This window comes from Haplochromis burtoni, unplaced genomic scaffold, assembly GCF_018398535.1.
Source record: "Haplochromis burtoni strain Fernald_Lab_line unplaced genomic scaffold, NCSU_Asbu1 Contig_579, whole genome shotgun sequence".
In the NCBI taxonomy this organism is placed as follows: domain Eukaryota; kingdom Metazoa; phylum Chordata; class Actinopteri; order Cichliformes; family Cichlidae; genus Haplochromis; species Haplochromis burtoni.
This window is the reverse complement of record NW_024582940.1, coordinates 88,713-105,049: the sequence shown is the minus strand read 5'-3', so window position 1 is coordinate 105,049 and position 16,337 is coordinate 88,713. Positions and strand designations below refer to the sequence as shown.

The 16,337-nt window shown below is 43.0% G+C and overlaps 1 pseudogene; it reads right to left on the bottom strand.

Moving 5' to 3' along the window:
• The window catches only part of LOC121812408, a 121,565-nt pseudogene that overhangs the window by 43,184 nt on the left and 62,044 nt on the right, over positions 1-16,337 (bottom strand).

Sequence of the window (16,337 nt, the reverse complement as noted above, 5' to 3'; positions counted from 1 at the left end):
GGACCACGAAGCGTGCACTGGACCACACTTGATATTTGGGGGACTCGACGGCGCATTTGGAGTATGCATTTGAAGTACACTTCGAATTGGGACAGCCGTCATCGCGTGGCGGTGACGTAATCGCACTTAAAATGCGTACTTCAAAGCGTGCAGACCCTGAATTGGGACACAGCCTCTGTGTTTCATTTAGTCTGTGTCGCGTCGTCTGTGTTCCCACCCTGTGTGTTACCGTTGGTTTCAACGTAACTTTATTCTTTCATTCTTTCATGAGTTATTTACAAGTTTCTGACCACTTATAAAATGTGTTCAATGTGCTGCCCATTGTGTTGGATTGTCAATGCAAACCTCTTCTCCCACTCTTCACACACTGATAGCAACACCGCAGGAGAAATGCCAGCACAGGCATCCAGTATCCGTAGTTTCAGGTGCTGCACATCTCGTATCTTCACACCATAGACAATTGCCTTCAGATTACCCCAAAGATGAAAGTCTAAGGGGGTCAGATCAGGAGACCTTGGGGGCCATTCAACTGGCCCACGACAACCATCCACTTTCCAGGAAACTGTTCATCTAGGAATGCTTGGACCTGGCACCCATAATGTGGTGGTGCACCATCTTGCTGGAAGAACTCAGAGAACGTGCCAGCTTCAGTGCATAAAGAGGGAAACACATCATGTTGTAATTTCGAATATCCAGTGGCCTTGAGGTTTCCATTGATGAAGAATGGACCCACTATCGTTGTACCCCATATACCACACCAAACCATCACTTTTGTTGTTCCAACAGTCTTGGAGGGATCCATCCATTGTGGGTTAGTGTCAGACCAAGTTTTGTTTTGCCTATTCTGCAAATTCTGTGCGCCAATCTGGGTCATCCTCGTTGAGATGCTGCAGTAGCTGGAGTTTGTAAGGGTGCCATTTGTGAGTAGCTAATATCACGAAACTTAGCAAGCAGTTTGCTAACTGCAGCATGGGAGATGGGAGGTCTCGTAGGGTGTCTTGCATTGAAATCTGCTGCAATGACCCGGTTACTGCGTTCACTAGATATCAACACAATTTTGATCCGCTCCTCACGCGTTAACCTCTTCGACATGTCAATGGCTGTGAACAAAGAAACTTGTAAATAACTCATGAAAGAATAAAGTTACGTTGAAACCAAGCACACCACTGTTTTTCTTGTGACATTACCAATAAGTTTGATGTGTCACATGGCCCTCTTCCTATTGAAAAAACAAAAGTTGTATCCAAGATGGCCGACTTCTAAATGGCCATCATGGTCACCACCCATCTTGAGGAGTTTGCCCCCTCACCTATACTAATGTGCCACAAACAGGACTTTAATATCACCAACCATTCCCATTTTATTACGGTGTATCCATATAAATGGCCCACCCTGTAGTTCTTGATCAAATTCTCCATCCATATTTGATCACCTTTAAATCTCAGTTAATTTTATTTATTTATTTATCATTAACTTATCACTAATCCACTGTTTATTTTATTTATTTATTTATTTTAGTTCATCTTCTCTTATTTTATTACTATTATTGTTTCACCAACAATCCCCTGTAATCCGCTCTGTCTCCTCTTTTGCCCCTCAAAAGAAAACACACACACACCTCCTCCATTTTGGTCATCAGGTAGTGTACACACACCTACACACCTTTCCTTTGTCCTCAAAGGAGCACCACCCACACACACACCTTTTGTTCTTCAGATTCAGCCACACGCTACTCTCTGCACATGTCCACAATCACACTTTGCAAACCTAAGTTTTCTTGCAACACAAACTCACAACAAAGTAGAATTTAGGGAGGAATATTTAACCAATCTGAATTTCCCAGGCCTCAAACCTAGCTCCAGAAACACCGTCTGGGCCTATGAATTCGTCAACTCATAGGAGCGGCAGCCACATCCAAGGACAATGGAATTTAGAAAGTCCTGCTTTCCGGGACTCCAACCCCTCACTTTTAGAGAAAGCTGCTCTCTTCTACACATATCTCTTATCCAAATTTACGGACTTCTGCATTCAGGACACTTTTGGGTGAAATTTAGCTTAATTTCCAATATGCAGATTCGATTAAACAGGTTCTGGTTACCTTGTTTTTTTTGCCGGCAATACCCTCAGTGCCCATTTAACTTCAGCCAAGGTCCAAATGGAGATCAACTACCAAGATCCGGGTCACGGCACCAAATTGTTGAGAGAACGCCGGTCTCTGCAATTCTTTTGGTCCTGGTAGAGATCACGCTGAGATGTTTCCATGTTTTACACAATCCTTTTATTACCCATTATTCTCACAGATGCATCTGGAGATCAGCACACTGCATTCCTATGCAATCCTATGCTAAAGGCTGATCTAAAGAACTCCACACAACAGTTACAGTTATAACCTCTGGTCTCCTCCCCCCTACAGTAAACACCCCCACAATGGAAATACACTAGTACAGTGTCCAAGGGTGCTGACACCCTGACCCCCATCTCCTTTTATGGTAGTGCCCGTTTGCCCTTTGTCTGCTCCTCACCCTCAGTAACTCTTGCTACTGTCCTGGGGGTGGGGGTTGATTGTCCTCCTGCCCTGTACCTCAGTTCTTTGTTCCCATCCCAGGCCTTTTTTTCTATTTTGTATTCTTACACTCATTAACCGCAATATTATAATGTTGCAAGCAATCACAAACTATATCCTCTTTAACTTTGATGTACATTAAGGAATCTATTCTCAACAGAAGCTGTAACTGTTCAGCAGTGAACAGGAGTCCTGCATGACTGAGAAGTCCTTCACAAGCTCCAGATGCAGGAAGAGCAGTATTGATTTTGATTGACAGCTTGTTGATGTGAGGAACGCCATGCAATAGATCCACACCTCCAGTGAATGGACATGAAAGGTATCTCTCCAGCTCCCCTGCTTCTGGCTTTCCTGACCCCATGGATCCATCATCTTAGTTGGTTAGGCCGCTGTTTGTGCTGGCCTCATCCAGCTCTGTGTCTAGGTGATGTCTGATGAAGTTGAGACCTGTGGAAAGATGTATGGTTTACAAAAGAATTAGGTCTGGTTATTATAGTGCTGTATACACTGCCAAGCTGCGGATATTTGTTTGGAGCTAGCCTGCAAAAGCTGGGCATACACTGTGCAATTTTTGGCCCATTTTGAGCCGATTTTTCAGTCGTGCAACCGTTTTGGGGATCGGCCCGTGTTTTGTGTGTCGTGTAGTAAACATGGGGAAACAAAAAGCAGTTAACACCTCACGACCAGCTTCCAATCATCAATCGTATTGTCGCAAGATAATCAAACCTGTTTGAAATCCTGTCGCCCCTCAACGCAGCCTCTCACACTGCGCAGGCACAAACACAGAAATGAAAGTGAAAAGGTGGAGCAGCACGACAGTGCAGCGTGTGATCAGGACACAAGAGATGGAGGCACAACTTGTAGGATGAGGCAAGCTCATCCGAGTACATAAGCGTAGAGCTGCCACCCAGGCAAAAGAAAAATAGAGCTATAACATGTTAGAACGTGAAGAGTTTATTGTCATAACAATATACTTTTCATGTTCGTGCAATATACTATCATGTTAGTACAATATAACTTTCACATTTGAACAATATAATATCACGTTCGTACAATATAATATTTATATTGTATGAATGTGATAATTATGTATATTGTAATAACGTGATATTATATTGTTCAAACGTGAAAGTTATATTGTACGACATGATAGTATATTGTACAAACATGAAAAGTATATTGTTAGAACAACAATAATATACTTTTCATGTTATAACGTGATATAGCTCTATTTGTCTTTTGCCTGGGTGGCAGCTCTATGCTTCTGTACTACGCTTCCATATCCGAGGCTTTTCTTTTTTTTTTGTGTCCTGTCTGGCACTGTAGCAATCAGAATTCTTGTGTGAGCACCCGTGTGTACACCTGTGAGCATGGACGCGCTTGTTTTTAAAAGGTTCCTACATGTAATGATCTGTTAGAGGGTGTGGGGGGCCACAGCCCCGTCCACCAGGGCATGAAGCAGGTATGGAGGAGATCAAAACTCCAGACATCCAGAGGCCCTCAGAACACAAGAGACCAAGGAAGACCAACAGAGGGGCAGCCGCGCCACTTCCCAGAAAGAGCTGAGGAGAGTCCCAGATGAGGGCTCACTCAGCAGCCGCGGAGCAGAAGCCAGGGGGAGTTGCAGTGACGTGCCCGTGAGCTCCGCCGGCAGCCAGCTGCTGCCAGAGTGACCGAGCCCCAGGCCGAGGCACCCCACCCCCGAAGTGGCCCGAGCGAGCCCCAGGCTCCAGGCCCCGAATAAGCAGCCACCAAGGAGTGAGCCGGTGTGTACCTGGACGCCCATCCCCGGACACAAAGAACCACCAACGCACCGGTGTCTGAGGGCGTCTGCACTGGCAGGGGAAGTGGTGGGGGGAGATAGGCCTCCATACCTTGGAGGGCCTGAGATGTCCCCAGAGAGGTGGCGTCTGATACCCACCTGACATGTAACCCTCATGCACACATCAGCATTACTAACACTCACCCACAGTGGAGACAGACATAAAGAGACGCTGTACACACAATCACACTCCCCAAGCGTACTCTAAGCCAACCGGGTCTAGGTACCCTTGCCCCTGGAGGGGGGAACTGCACCCAGACCCAGGTGGTGTTACCCTTTTCCCTGCGGTGGGGAGAGGCAGACCACCCCGACTCCGCAGCAGCAGGGAGGCCCCACACCCCAGACCGCAGTCGGACGGCCAACTCCTCCTCACTAGCCCCCCGCTCCAGCAGGCCGCAGAGAACTGGGGGTGAGAGAAGACTCCAAACCTCCCTCCACCCGCTCATTGTAGTGTTGATGCATGTGTGTTCTAAGGTGCATTTAAAACCCAGGAGGACATGGAGCTACCTGCCAGAGAGCAGCAGGTAAGCGCATAGTCCCTCCTGCTAGCCCTCAATGTCTACGTGTATTTAAAATTGAGAGGTGGGCAATGATGCCAGGGGTGAGGTGTACACCCTGATGGTAATTTGGAGTCCGTGTAGCGTGCCCACCCCCAAGACATGTGTTATGACAGTGTGGCTTCCGAGGCTATTCAATGTGGCCTCACAAAGTTATCATGACTACAACAACCTTGAAAAGAGTTGGATGGACATTGGTGCTCAATTGCAGCTGCCTGGTCAATGTTTTTCATTAGTAATTTAGCGAAGTTGATGGTCTGTGTGTGTCTGTGTGAGTGAGTGAAAGACACAAAGAGGGAGAGCGAGAGACAGATTTTGTATGATAAGCTTCATGTTATGAACGCACAGTTTGAGCACTCAGGTCGCATCAGAGCATCAGGCCGTATAGTGTGAGACCCTGCATCATGACCTATGAACTTCTAACCTCTGTGATTTAATTGTACAGTTTGAGCAGGAGCTGAATAACGTGACTGAAAAAAATTGCACAGTGTTTGCCCAGCTTAATGCAGACTGTTTAAACTGAACAAGGTGCTGTTTCACATCTTAAACCCTGTCACCCGCAGTATTGTGTTCTGTTTTAACAGTTAAAGCAGTAGAGACGAGCTGTTTGCATGTGCGTGGAACTCTAGTGTCATTAACCAGGCTAGGTGTTAGCTTATAGCTCACACTAGCTAACCAGCGAGCAGTTAAAAGGATAGCTGAAGCTGCACAAAACACCCACAAACTTAGCGTAGCGCCAAAAATATGATTCGCAACTCGAGCTTGACACAGCTGCTGTAACATAAGACTGACATCCAGCTAACCACAGCTAAAAAGATATTTACAGAAAACTTACCGTTTCCTCAGGTTACACAAGTTGAGATGTTTCACGCTGAAAAGTTGGTTTGTTTTGGCTCTCACTGAAGACATAGGTGCTCTTTTGTACTGCTTTTAAGCAAAACATTCTTTGTATGTGAGGCCAAGGGTGTTCATCCTCTTCAGCTCTAGCGTAGATGACTGGCTCTGCCATGTTTTCACGTGTTTCTTCTTTCCCTGTGTCCGCTACTTTGAAACGCTTGGGCCGCTCTGCCCGCCACAGTTTCAAACTGGTCATGTGACTGCATGGCCACATCTGATTGGTAAAAAAGTTACAGGAAACTCCACTGGCGGCATGTTATCTATGTGTTAAGCCAATTTTTTTTTTTTTTAAAGTGATGAGTCGAATTTTGCAAATGTAGCGAAGTAAAAGTACCGTTTCTTCTTCACAAATGTACTCAAGTAAAAGTAAAAAGTATTTTGCAAAAAAGGTACTTTAAAAGTACATTTTTTTCAAAAACGTACTTAAGTAAATGTAATGGAGTAAATGTAACTTGTTACTACCCACCTCTGATTAAGGCGTCTGGCAAGGGATCACAGAACTGGATTATAGATGGCAGATAGTTGGTGTTGTGAGCCACCGCCTCTGTTCAAAGATGGTCATTCACAGTCGACATAAATGGCTTCTTTTGCTCTTTCAAACCATCTGTCTTCTCTGTCCAAAATGTGAACATTGGCATCCTCGAAAGAGTGACCTTTGTCCTTTACATACAGGATGGACCACTGACTCTTGTCCCATAGAGGTGGCTCCTCTATGTTGTGTCATGTGCTTATGAAGTGCCTGTTTGGTCTCTCCAATGTAGAGGTCTGAGCATTCCTCGCTACACTCTACAGCATATACTAGGTTGTTAAGTTTGTGTTTAAGAGTTTTGTCTTTGGGATGAACAAGTTTTATGGGCTCAAAATGTGGTCATAAATATTTTGTACTTGTAAATCAGTTTCGTATGTGTAAAAAGAATTTCTGTGTGCACAAAAAAGATTTGTATGTGTAAAAAAGATTTGCGTGTGTGTAAAAAAGACTTGTGTGTGGACTTAGCCAAAAAAAACCCTGTAAGTTACAAGTACGAATTTTGACCGTATTTTTCTTCCTTTCATCTGATTGGTCAATGTCATGTCAATCACAAATGTAACAATCCAATTAGAGAACAGATGGGTTTGGCTGTCGGAGGGGTGCTTTTTTGAACTGATTTGAACACACAAATCTTTTTTACACATACAAATCTTTTTTACACACACACAAATCTTTTTTACACATACAAATCTTTTTTACACACATACAAATCTTTTTTACACACACACAAATTCTTTTTACACATACAAAACTGATTTACAAGTACAAAATATTTATGACCACGTTTTGAGCCCATAAAGTTTTTGTCTGAGTGTGTGGCTGGGTTTGAAGTACATTGGGATATCGTGCTTGGAGAAGACCTCTCCTGTACTTCCAGAAAATGTATAGCCATGTTTCCTCTAGCAGAATCAGGCTTAAAGTTTGTAGTTAGTGTGGAGGCAGATTTATTTTCTCATGTATTAATCACATATGTAATCATATCACATTAGTTATAGTAATATCACTTTCTCATTTTACCGTAGTAAGAGCACTCCTGTCACCAGTTTGCATGCATGTGGAATGTTAACACAGTGAGGCCATTGTAATGGGAGACGTTAAACAGATAGTGGGACTCCTTCTGCTTATCAGGGATGTAAATCCTTAGGTGATGGCCAAGCAGAAAACAAGGTCATAATTTTCTCTGTGAGGGAGGAGGTATAGCGCCCCCCCAATGAGAGGGAATGTTCTTTCTCTGTGTCTCTGTAAATAAGATGTAAGGGCAGTGGCCACAATTCAGAGATAATCCTGGTGTTTCAGTGGGATGCTCTCTCCACGTTGCAATGTGTTTATTAAACCCACTTCAAATCAAGCTCACTGGGTTATTGTTAAAATTTACACAACAATTTGGCACAACAAACAGGATTCCTCAGGTGAGTTTCACTGAATCGTAGGTACGCGGTGACTGGCCATCCTGGGGGGAAAATGCCCCAGTCACACCGTTCTTTTGTTTTCACAAAAGGGGGAACCGCGAGAAGCCTTCAGGGACTCACACATGCAGGAAATTAACGAACTATGAGGAAAGAAATGGAAAAAGAATCTGCAATGGAGAGCTGTTTTTGATTTGGGGGGAGTTTTGTATTTGAGTTGATGTATGTGTTTTTTGTTTGCTTGTTTTTGCAGGAGCAGGAGGATGTCAGAGATCAGAGGAGGGGAGACGACTGCAGGTTCACATGAGTCTGGGCGGGCCTTGCAGACTTGACCCTTTAGCTGCTACTTTTCTGTGTTACTGATTTTGTGTGAAGGAAACTGTGTTTTACTGGCTGCTTGTTGGTTATAGTAACACACTGTGTTGTTGGGAAAATGTTAAATGTTACTGTGGGGAAATGTGTATTCAATGTGAAACACATACTGTGTTAAAATCAGTATCACTCCTTTTACAGAGGAGGGTTGACCACATGATTTACAGAAGCACCTCTGGAATCTGTTTATCCAGACCTGACTTCCAGACATTCCACTGCTAATGTTTTTTTTTTCTCTGAGGGTCTTTGCGGAGGATTCGGCACAGAGACATACAGACATGAGTGAAGATGAAGCAGGATGTGCAGTGAACACAGAATAACTTAGTGTTGGGCTCATTATCACATCACTGTTGACCTCATAGTGTGAAAACAAGTGAGTGACATTACCTAAGAAAAGTCACTGGTTACAGTAGTTTTGATTAAACACATGGGATGATCCATGATTCGGAGAAATAAACTGTGCATGGCACACTTGTGTCTGTGGTGTTGGATGCCTTATGACAGGGGATTTCTAAGAATTTCCCCACAATTCTTCAGCTGAGACACCTGAGTTAGAAAACACAAACACTGCAGTTGTCTTCTTCGCGAGGATGGTCACAGAGCGCTCATACTTGCAGGAGACACTCACGGACTCGTGCTCTGTCACTGTCTGCGTTCTTTATTTATACAAGCTTGTGTGTGTACAAAGGTAACAAAGTTATTCCAAGAACTTAGAGCTGAGGTTCCCCTTTTCTAAATCTGTATGTTCTTAGAAAACAGGAAGCTGTTAGTTGCTAAATAAGTTTATCACACAAGAGTTTATTTGAAAAGTCACGTAGACATGTGGATTGCTTAGTGATCCATAAAAAGACACATTTCATGTAGCTGATCACACTATGTACAATTTTCTTTTGACACCTTATTACTCCTATGACCCTACAGTTGTTTGCAAATGTGAAGTGTGTATTTATTCACTGATTTTGGTTTCTAGGTAATTGTGGTGTGGATGCAGGCTCCAGGCAGAGCCAAGAGTTAGACCCACTTAACATGACATTAATGCTGATTTTATTCTCTAACACAGCAAAATTACTCCAGAGGAGAAGCCCTGATGTTGTCTGAGAAATGATCTAACTACCCTTTTCTTTTGTTATTCTCCCAGTTCTGAGTTGACTCATGGACGAGACCATGTGTCAAAAGGAGGGATTCCAGGTTTAACATGAAACAATGCTTTCTATGTTTTCCATGAGTTTTTTCATGATGATTTTTTCCATGGCTTATTACTGTGATTTGTGGGATTAACAGTTCATGTACAGGTATTAAACCTCTACAGGGAGTAAATCCATGTTCAGATAAGGTTCTGATGACCTATAAGTAAACTTCAGTGAACTGAAAGGAAAATGTGGTTTGATGATGGTTGACATGTTTTCCAAATAGTTAGAAGTTTTTCCTTCTAGTAAGGAGATACAGGTGCAGCAGCCAGAGTATTGCTGGAAGAAATCATCCCAAGGGTGGAATCTCCAGACTGAGATTGAGACTGGGTGCTGATCAGAAGTCTTCAGAGACCCAGCAAGAAGTAGGGATCATTCCTGGCATAGCTGACAGCCTAGGCAGTGGTTGAGGTCAAAGGCCGTGTGGTTTGGAGCCCTACTAGTCATCATGAGAAGATTCCAGAACCACAGCAATAACCATAAAGCTGCGTTGGAACGAGAGAGTGAGGGGTAAAAAGAGCGCCCTCCTCCAACAAGAGTGTGCCAAGCTCCAACGCAGCGATTGCAGAGCAGACTCTGTGTCATCTAAGAGGGATCAGTGAATGAATGCAGATAACACCTGCTTAAACAGCCAATCAGTATCCCTGGAAAGCAGTATGCTTTTAAGTTAAGGAGGTCGTTGGTGTGACATTAATAATCATTTTAACGTCACACCATCACACGAGCCCTGAGCCTAAGTAGAAGTGACTGGAGTAGTTATAGCATGCAAGTTTTACAGCAACTTAACTAATAATTACTTGTGTATATTTTGTAGGGTAGCTAGACTGCTTCTCTAGCATGTCAGCTCCTGATGCGTAAGTGCATTAGGTCCTCATTGTCTTACCCTGTCTCTATAGGGAGAGGCCAGCCGCCTTTTAGAGGAAGCTAATTTCTGCCGCTTGTATCCGCAATCTTGTGCTTTCGGTCACTACCCACAGCTCGTATTGCTTATTTATTTGTTTTATTTTAAGTTATTACAAATTGGACAGACAATTAGACAGAAAGGGAGAAAGAAAAAGAAAGGGGAAGGGGGGACAGTAAGAGAAGACACTGGGACAATCCGTTGGATCACCTGTTAAAAGAAAAAAAAAGAAAACAAACAACAAGAGGATTCCCATGATGCATTGAGTTTTTCCTTTCCAGTCACCTTTCTCGCTCACTATGTGTTAATAGACCTCTCTGCATTTAATCATATCTGTTATTAATCTCTGTCTCTCTTCCACAGCATGTCTTTCATCCTGTCTTCCTTCTCTCACCTAAACCAATCACAGCAGATGGCCCCGCCCCTCCCTGAGCCTGGTTCTGCCGGAGGTTTCTTCCTGTTAAAATGGAATTTTTCCTTCCCACTGTCACCAAAGTGCTTGTTCATAGGGGGTCATATGATTGTTGGGTTTTTCTCTGTACCTATGAAGCGCCTTGAGGCGACTTTTGTTGTGATTTGGCGCTATATAAATAAAGTTGAATTGAATTGAATTTTCCACCAGTGGCAGCTGGCCCTCGCCTTTTTGGGTGGAACCTCCAGCACATCACCTGCACTTCATCTGCAAGCAATCAGCAGGAGAGCTTTTAGACTCTCTGGAAATTCCCACAGACCTCCCCTCCTCAGAGCTTGCAAACCCAGACCTGCAAAGTAAGAAAATCACTCACCAGCAAACGTCTCTCAGGTTGCCTTTTACCCATGCAATAACTCCCTCTCCGTATGTTACAAAATCCCTCCCACTCCTCTCTCGCCGTGACCACTTCGGTGACCCAGTTTGCTAGGGTAATCCTTCCCTGCTCCAGTCGTCAATTCCCTGTGGCCCTTGCTATCCTGTATCTCAACCTGCTAAGCATTTTCTGTCACCAAAATAAACTTTCTTATAAATAGTTATTTTACGTGTGTTGGTGTCTGCATTTGGGTCCATTCCTTGGGTGAACCTTCAGTTCATGACAGTATCTGGGTTTTTTGGGTTTTTTTTTTCTTGAGTAGTGTCTATTGAATCTCTGTCGAATGCATTACCCTCTGGGGTCTAAGGTATAATCGTCTGTTTTTGACACTTTTGATTTGATCTCTATATTTCACCTTTAAAAACTGTTTATCTCGCCTTGTTTGGTATCATTATTGTCATCACAACCTCAATTGCAGTTATTTTTTCATTATGACATGTTGTTTTTTTGGCGCAACTATGACATTTACTAGTATTACTAACACACAAAACAATGACTACACTACACACTAACTATAGCCTCCAAACACACTAAACATCAGTAATCTCTCACATGTGAAAACTTGCTCTCTCTCTTTCTTTCGCTCGCCCACCTTCTCTCACTTGCGTCACTCCTAAAACTTCCCCCCCTTCCCAAACTACCAAATGCCACATGTTGCAATATAATTTTTTGATTGGTTGACATGGCACAATTTAACACAAATAGGGAAGGGGTGTTTTTTCATTTTCTTTTTTCCCTTGCAACGGAGAGTGTTTGCTAGTGCTGTCCTTAGAAAGTGCTGTTTTTACCATTTCTTCCCGCTGTAAACATCACTGTTTTATTCAGAAAAAAATGCATGTATATTACAACACACAGTGGAGTATTTGTGTAGTGTCTGTATAGCCAGCTTCATTTAAAACATATAAACAATGTGTTATTTCATATTGTAATATTTCATATTGTAATATGTTCATGTGTCTAATTGTTTTTCCCCACTCAGATGTTTAGTTACTCTTCAGCCTTCTTTAGCAATAACACTACTTGTAATAAATGTAGCATGTTTGCAGCTATTTAGGCCAGGATCACTGAACTGGAGACCCGGCTTTGCATCCTTACCTAGCCGTGCCCCTGTAGCCAGTGTAGTCGAAGGTAACATTGGCCCTGTTAACTCTCCCCAGCAGCTTGTCCTGAGCAGCCGGGATGACTGGGTGATGATGAGGAGGAAGCGTAGTCCTAAACAGAAGCAGCCAGTACACCAACAAACCCGTTCATGTGTCTAATCATTTTTCCCTATTCAGCAAGACACTCGCCCGGAGGAGAAAAAAAAAAGCTTGTAAATGGTAATTCTGTTTTGAGATATGTGATGCTAGAGACACTGGCAACCCTAGTCAATTGTCTTCCAATGGCGAGAGCAGGTGACATTGAGGGAAATTTAAAACTGCTAGACTGTCACGGTTCTGGGTCATTTTGACCCAGCATTTTGAGTTTCTTATGTTTTGGTTTATTTTTGAATTATGGATTATTTTCTGATTCTCTTGTTGTGTGTTGTTGATTATTATTATTAATCTATGTTTCAGTTATTCTTGTTAAGAGATTAGTTCTTAGGTTTTGTGTCTCATGTTTAGTGTAGATTTAGTTCAGTGCCTTGTCTGTGTCTTGTGAATTGTCTTTTGTTTCCTGTTTTACTTTGAAGGGTCACGTCTGATGTCAGGGTATTCTGTTTTGCTTCCCCTGTCTCGTCTTGTCTATTACTCCCAGCTGTGTTCCCCACCTGTTTGTAATCTCCCTGTGTTCTTTGTATATTTAAATCGTGTGTACCTGTGTACTAGTTGCTGGTCTGTCTGTGAATCTACCGTGTTTCATCCATGTGTTCTCCCTGCTGTCTATGACTCAGCTCACCCTTCATCATGTCCGTGTTCATGTTTAGTGGTTTAGTTGTTCCCAGTTTAGATTGTGTTAAGTTCCGTTTGCTGTTTTCACCTTGTGTTTTATTTTGCAATAAACCACCTTTGCATCTCAGCGAGTGCCTGCGCGTGGATCCTCATTTATTTCCTCCTCACGGCAAATGGAGTAGAAGACTTAACTAAGAAGCAACTGAAAACAAACATTATTTTCACAAGAGCAGAGATGGTAATGGCAGAGTCAAAGTAAAGAAATGTCAATCATGCTCATCACCGCAGCCCCCTGTGGCTTCTGCACTGTGGTTGCTGGGTGACCCCACGTCTGGGGGTTTCCTCAGGTCTTTCCGGGAAGGTGTCGTGGTTGCCTCTCTGGTGGTCCTCCTTGGGCTTTCGCACTCTAGGGGGGCTGTGAATGTCTCGGCCTGGGTCTCCTCCGTGTCTGCTTCATGCTCTGGGTGGCTCCCCACATCCTCTAGCAGATTGTTACATGGATAAACCTTTTCATCCTATTGCAGCATAACTAAGGGAGGATTCTGTCACTGTTCTGGGTCAGTGTTGACCCAGCATTTTGAGTTTCTTATATTTTGGTCTATTTTTGCATTATGGATTATTTTCTGATGTTCTGGTGCTTTGTTTATTATTATTATTATCATTATAGATCTGTTTCAGTTATTCTTGGTGAGGTATCAGTTCTTAGGTTTTGGGTTCTCATGTGTATTGCAGTTTCTGTTCAGTGTCTAGTCTGTCTCTGTGTCGTGTCTGCATCTTTGTTTAGTGGTTTCTTGTTTCCTGTCTTATTGTGAAAGTCTTTGTCTTATGTTAGTGTGTGCAGCTTAGCTCCCCCGTCTCGTTAGCCCTGATCTCCCCTAGCTGTGTCTCCCTTCTGTTACCCATTCCCTGATTACCACCCTGTGTATATTAGTCCTGTGTTGTCCTCAACCCAGTGTCGCGTCGTACCCTCAGATTATGCCTGTGTGTTTTTTGGGTTCTGTATTCACGGCACTTCATGTTTGGTTTTCATGTCAGCAATAAAGCTGAGGTTTTGATTTACAATTCTGTGTTCGAGTCCTGGGCTTGGATCCTCCTCTCCGCCTGCCCGCACACAGAGCCCTGACAGATTCAGGGTCACCTGGTCCAGCCCTAACTATATGCTTTAGCAAAAAGGAAAGTTTTAAGCCTAATCTTGAAAGTAGAGATAGTGTCTGTCTCCCGAATCCAAGCTGGTTCCATATAAGAGGGGCCTGAAAAATGAAGGCTCTCCCGCCCATTCTACTTTTAAATACTCTAGGTACAACAACAAAACCTCCCAGACACTCTCAGAGACCACGACAGATACAGTATAAATTAATAATTTCAGACCTATTTGTGATCTTTTATTCCTCGGGAACATATTTGAAAAATAATCTTTACAAGTAACTGAATGAATACTTCTCAACTTACAGTTTTCACAAGTACAAATCAGGGTCCAGATCCAATCACAGCACAGAATTAGTTCTTACAGAAGTCATCAGTTAACTTTCATCTTATTGCTGTTTTTGATACAACACAAATAAAATAAAATGTTGTTTGTGACATTTTATTTCAAAGGCTTCATGATTCAGTTTGTACAACAGGGCAGGTTCTTAATTGACTTTCATTTAAAGAGTAGACTTTGCTATGTTTCAGTTAGCTGTTTAAGATCTGTCATGGTCCTGGGTTGTTGACCCAGGAGTTTTACATTTCTGGACTTTATACTGTTTGAAAATTCTATGTTGATTCTTGGTTTTATAGTTTCATTTACCTTTTGCCAGAGGTCACTGCTCCACTGCCTCGTCTAGCACCCGGTCTTGAACTGCAGCCTGAGACTGCGCCCAACCTGTCTGAGGGTCTCCATCTCTGTCACCACCGGCGTTGGCCACTGCTAAGATGCCCTTCAGAACGGCTCTGTCTCTGCCACTGACCTATAAATGGTTTCCTCTGGATTATTCTGCTCCTTGTTTTCTGTCTGGACTCAGTTCCTCCATCTCCATGCTTATTTGCCTTTCTGTTTCCCAGTCATGTCTCTGTGTGTCTATTTGGTTCCTCTGTTCTCTCCCTCTCTCGGTGTCCCTCGCTACCTCCGCCATTCTCTGTATGTAGTCGGTCTACATACAGAGAAAGTTTTTCATCTTTCTTGTTTTGTTCTGACCGTCTCTCATCCTATGTGCATCATGCTCAGTTTTGCTTCCCTGTCTCGTCAGTTAGATTATGTCCAGCCGTGTTTCCTGGTGTTTCCTCTCTGCCCTGATTCCCTCTTGTGTATATAATGTCTATGTCTCCTTCTGTTCAGTGCTGCAAGCTCCTTCTAGGTTTGTGTCTTGTCTGCTTAGAATCTTCCTGTAGTAGTGCTTCCAAAAGTCTGCCTAGTTCACTTTACCTGTTTTCTGCATATTTAGTATTAAATAGTGATGATGTGATGAAGCTCTGTGAATGTGTCGAATCTTTCTGTCCAATTGCTTCTCCAAGAGGCAGATTACACGCAGCCCCGTTTAACAGCTCATTAGGAAGTACTGACATCTGCTGGTCTGATGTAGAGCAGCCCTGCTCTGATAATACATGTGGGCTGCATGCCCAATGGATATGTAAAGTTAATGAAATATCAGTTGCAGAATATACATATGAGGTCCTGTGTAATGTAAATACACACACACACACACACACACACACACACACACACACACACACACACACACACACACACACACACACCTAATTAACCGTTTTCTCTCAGATTGATTTAAGACTTGTGATATTATTGAACAATAGCATGTGAAAATGCTCCCCAACTGCTGATATTTTTTACTTTTTTGGTGGCTCCATATTGTGCTTAAAATTTACGTGAAAGCTGGTGATAACCACCTCAGATCCACTTCACGCAAAAAACAAATTCCCACATCTTTTCAACAGCTCGAATCAAATAACGAAGCAGAGACGCCTCATTTATTTTCGATCATGAAGAAATGTTTTCTTGTTCGGGGCAGAGGATCCCCACTGGCACATCATTGTACAAATGTTCCTCATCATCAATGTCCTGAAAAAGGAACACAGGATGATCACATCAACATGACAACACAGTGGTACAAACAGACTCTATATTTACACAGCTGAACTGTCTTCCCTGTCCGGTGTCCACCCACTGCCCAGGGCGGCAAACGCTACAGAAAATCAGTCAGAACAGTCAATGACAACAATAACATTAAAAAAGTAACTATTAACATGTCCAAACCTAAAAATAATATGCATGGTAGAGAGAGGGGAAGGGAGGTCGAGGGAAAAGTTGAGAGGCAGTAAACGGGTGGAACTAGGGAATGGGGGGATGAGATGAGGTAAAGAAAAATCAAAGTTTTTTTTTTTTTTTTT